Below are 5,241 nucleotides of genomic sequence, written 5' to 3'. Positions count from 1 at the left end.
GGCTAAAATAGCCAAAAACATTTTTTTTGGAGTGGATTGCATATGCGAACAGCGAACTTTAAAATATGCAAGTGAGGAGTGAAGTGTAATGAAATGAAAACACAACATGCTTAAATAGGTGTAAGTCAATACTATGTTTCCAACACGAATGTGAGAAATTATTCTTCAACCATTGGGCAACCACATGGAGGTACATGGATTGCGTAATGGTGGGGTTTTAACTTGCATTAGCATGTGAGGAAAAAAATGAACTTATCTTTCTTTTGAGAACAAGATTTTACACTTGACAACATATTTAAGTAAGGTGAGATCTTGCATATGCAACTTGGAGAAGAACACGAAAGATTGAAGGAACAACTTCAAAAATGAAAAACATGCAAATCTGAAAATGGAAATGTTAATAACTTGCAATAACATTCAAATAAATAAATACAAATGCATTAAGAAAAATAACCAAGGAAAATTCAATTCCACCAAAAATGAGAAAGACAAATCCTTGTCCAAATCTTGAGCAAATCTGAAAAGAATCCAATAGATTTTCAGATTTTAGAATTGTCCAAAGCCAAGATTTAATAACAAAGACATATAAAAAAGATGTCTAGGGCAAGAAAATAGCTTGCAAATGATGAATAACAAGTTGAAGATTGAAATTCTTACCCAAGAATGCTCCTTGAAGTGATTGGAAAACATTATCCATGAAGAAATGCAAAGTTTTTGACTAAAAACATGCCCTAGACGGGCTGTTTTCTATCAAACGCATGTATTAAAACACATACATTTCCTTAAAAAATTGCCACTTTTATAAAAGCCTCCAAAAATGGCTTGACTTGGAGTAAAAACGAGTCTTTTTGGGGAAAATGCATATGGAAATATGTTGTTAATACTAACATGCACTTTTTGGGAACCAATACACAACAATATGCCCAAAAAATTTCTCAAAGAGCACTGAAAGTAAAAACATGTTTTTTGAATGCAAACGCATATGCCAAGAACATGTAATAGCATTAAAAATTGCCACTTTTTCCCTTCTAGTCAATGATGCACTTTTAGAGTTCATTAACATGTCTTAACATATATGCAAATCCTTTGGAAATTGCTACTTTTGGCTTGATGAATGAAAACCTTAGTTACTGGTTCGAAGAACTAGTTCGCCGGTACATGAAAATTTTCGAAAGGGTTTTGGGTTTGTTTGGGTTCATTTGTACAAAAACATGTAAAACTTATATATGTATACATATTTATGAAGCCTAGAAGCATAGAGTATCATAAAATCATATGTTGTAAACTAAGTTAATCATTTAAACAACAAAAGCACCATAGGCATAAACTTCAAACACGTAAGTTGTAATCATAGCATCATGAACTTCTTTTGGTTAATCACCTATTTGCTCACAAAATCACCTATTTGCACACCACTAATGATGTTAGAAGCCAAAATAATCTACTTACATTCACTTTTTAGGGCAACGGAAACTCAAAAAAATATAAAATTTGTTATAAAAAGTGACTTGAAAATTTCCCGTCCATGTAAATTTGCCCAAATTCATCCCAAATTCAATATAGGGAGCCAAAATTCAGCCGGGTTTGAATTCTAGACTATGGGTTCAAACCAACCCAAGGAAAATTGAACCCTGATCAATCCTAGATCAAACTAGACCAATATTTCAAACATGTGCAAAGTCAAGGAAAATCGCCACCCTATGTTATCAAGACCAAGTCACACCTTTTAAAGGCAAACACAATGTAACAAACGATTTTTGATATCGAAAAAAAAGACAATTTAAATAGAGAATTTCCAACATTTTTTGATAGATAACTGAATTCCTTTTCATATGACAATAATTGTTTTAACAATTAACTAAAATAACCATAGCCATATCAATGATCATCTAAAAATAACTAGTTTAATGATTAACTAAAGATAATTGTATCCATTATCAACTAAACATAACTGTATTTATGATCAACTGAAGGTAACTAGATTAACGATTAAATAAACATTACTGTATTTATGATCAATTGAAAGTAACTAAATTAACGATTAACTAGACATAACTAAATTATCGATTAACTATCTTTTCTACATACAAGTAAGTAAATGCTTATCAAGAAAAGAAGAAAAGAAACATACAAGTATCATTCAGAGGGTCTTTAGTTGGTTGTGCAAGCCTCGGCTTCGGTAAGAGGAGAAGCATTGACATAGGCTTAACCTTCCAACCTCGGACCATACTTATCCCCACACAATCTATTGAATTAGAAAGGCCCTCTCTACCTTGGGATCGGGCTTGGGATGTTCTTAGTCCAGCCACCTAGGCATCCTAGTGTTTAGAATGTTTGCACAATTATGAAATGGACATGTTTGCATAACTGACACCACTGACATCAAGTGATCATTAGATGGTGAACATGCCCTTAAACTACCTTAGCCAAGGATTTCTGATGGGTCCAATGATCCCATCACCACCACTCCACTTAACAACAGGAAACATTTATAGAGATGAGCATGAGCTATTACGTATGTTTAATTAATTTATTATTCATATCTAATTTCTCTTCTACTTTCTTGCAGATTTATTCCACCTCCTCACCTTACATGGCTATATAGCCGATGAGTCCCAAGTGTTTGGAATTTCTGATCAATTTGTTCTATGCATAAATTATAGAAGGATTTCACTGCTTAGAATACTTATCACGAATTGTGACTTGAATGATTATGTTCGTGAGATTAATTGAAAACATTATTGGATTCTGATTTCCATACAACATATTTCATTTCAGGTTTTATTGCATTTGGAAAACTTTCCCATGAGAGATACTATTCGATTTTTTCTATGATGATATGAGAGTTAAGAAGAATAATCAATAACAATGACATGGAATATTCAGCAAAGCTTATAACTTATTCATGGACGGAAAGAAGTCTTTGAGCCTAGCTAACTGCTATGGAAAATGATTTAAAACATTGAAATATCACAATCTGGAATGATTAACACGTGACCTAATATAAATTTGGAATGGACTGGAGTTTGCAAATCGATTTGAAAACAACTTCTCCCCAATTGCTTGAAGATGTCACCATAGTGTATAGGAACTTATATGTTTGGCAAGAAACACTAATACAGCAACAAGTACAAGGATAGCAACACTTGCAAAAAATCCTGTGTTTGGTAGAGGTTCGATGGTTGTATATAGTCAGAACTTGAGCATTGATAAAATAACATAATAAGGGAGGAGTCGGGTTTAAAAAGGAGTCGAACTTGATTATGATAGTCAAGTGTATGGAAAAAGGCGAATGTTTTTACTGAATAATATCGTAGCACAAGGCAGTCATATGTATTTAAAAAGATGTCCGCTTCTACACATGACTTCAAATTAAAAGGAATAGTTGTGACTTTTTGGCCTTTGTAACTTAAAAGATTATTTGTCAATTTATTTGCCAAGTGTTTAATCGGTTGCAATCAAGAAGAAAAAAATAAAAAAGATGGAAGAAAAGTCAAGGAAAGTTATAATTTGATTGTTGTTATAATTTATATTTACATACATTCATATAAATATATTAATGTTGTGATATCATTTTATTATATTATAATATAATGGTGCCATTTCATTTTTATATCTATATGTACATATATACATATATATTATAATAATATGGTGAAAGATCATTTAAAATCCTTTGAGGTACGTTTTATATTTTAATTAGATTATTTTATGTTTTTTAGATTATTTATTTAATAACTCATACAGGTCCCATAGATGTATCTTGTGTTCAAGTTGTTAGATCCTTACCAAAGAAGTTTAAGGTCATACCTGTCAATCCTGTTGACTGGACTAAGCAAGCATCCCATTCCAATGATCTCGTTTAGTAATGCTTTCCCCCCTTCATCTTCTCCTGCAATCACTCATGAAACACTTCCACCATAGTAACAATTTCATAATAATTTTCATATAAACATTTAAGAGACTTTAAATTGTTAACCATAATTCTCAAAATCAAGCAACTTCCAAACATCATATAACAGTTAATGCTTAACGACCATCTTCATTAACAATTAATACAACGGATATAAATAACTACCTACTTCATATGATAATGAACGAAAAATCCATTAAATCCAACGGTTATGAGCAAGTTTAAAATTAGATCAAAATTTTGGGATGTAACACACATGGACTTTTGAATATGTAAAATGGTTAGAAATCACCACTTTAGTCTTAAACACATTTTTAGAAGGCATTTTCATATATACCAAACACATGCAAAATGATAAAAAATCATGTGATCACAGCTAGTCGCTGAGTCACTCCATTGTGCCAACTGTTTAAGCTTTGAGCTGCGAAATTGCGAGTCAATCGCACTATTGCACCATAATTTTCATGTTAATCATAAAGTTCTGCCTTTAGACACCTCCACATGTCAGATCCTTGTGCTTTTAAGCAGGGTCGTAGCTTCACTTCTAACTTCAATTTCAACCATGCGACTCTATGATCAGCTACTTACAAACCACATCGTGCCTTCACTGTCTGAAATGACTTTTAGCAATAAACCATTGCGACTAGGTGGACATTGAGCACTTAACTATTTCCCACTGTCATGTCATAGCTTTACTAAGAGTTTAACCATGCATTGACCATGTGATTACCTTGGTTGCATGGTTGCACCTTAAAATTTCAAAGATCTTTTAAAAGTGCGAAACAAATTTAAAACAAGGAGGGTTTCTAATCAAAACACATATATGAATAAAACCCTAGGGTTTTTATAAGGATTTCTTTGCACATGAATATTGCAGACCCTAACTGCACAGATGAACATTGAATTTTCACAATAGATTCTCAAGATTCAAACAAAGTGAAAATACAAGCCAACAAAGTGGAGCCCGTATTAATTCCTTGGGATTTTGCTGCATAGTAGTGCTCTCACTGACTTGAAACAAGTTTAAATTGCCTTTTACTGAATTAATTTGTAACAACTCTGAGATGGCAATGATGTTGAATCTTGTTCTAATTCAATTGATATAAGCCTACACCAATGGAATGCTTAGGTCCATAGTAGTTAGATGGGGGTTGCTCCTATTAATTTCTCTTCCTTGATTTGTCTTGCAGCTACACCAGTATTTAGACAAATTGTGCAATGGGTACTCAGCTGCATTGATGTTAGTTACTTGACCTTTTGTGGTCAAATCTTCAATGCCCTCATCTTTGATCACAAAATTTTCAAGATCTATGGCAGACTAGGGTGGG

Source organism: Cupressus sempervirens, chromosome 1, assembly GCF_028749045.1.
Source record: "Cupressus sempervirens isolate cs-2001-9-10 chromosome 1, ASM2874904v1, whole genome shotgun sequence".
Lineage (NCBI taxonomy): Eukaryota > Viridiplantae > Streptophyta > Pinopsida > Cupressales > Cupressaceae > Cupressus > Cupressus sempervirens.
The sequence above is the reverse complement of the archived record's forward strand: the minus strand, read 5'-3'. Positions refer to the sequence as shown.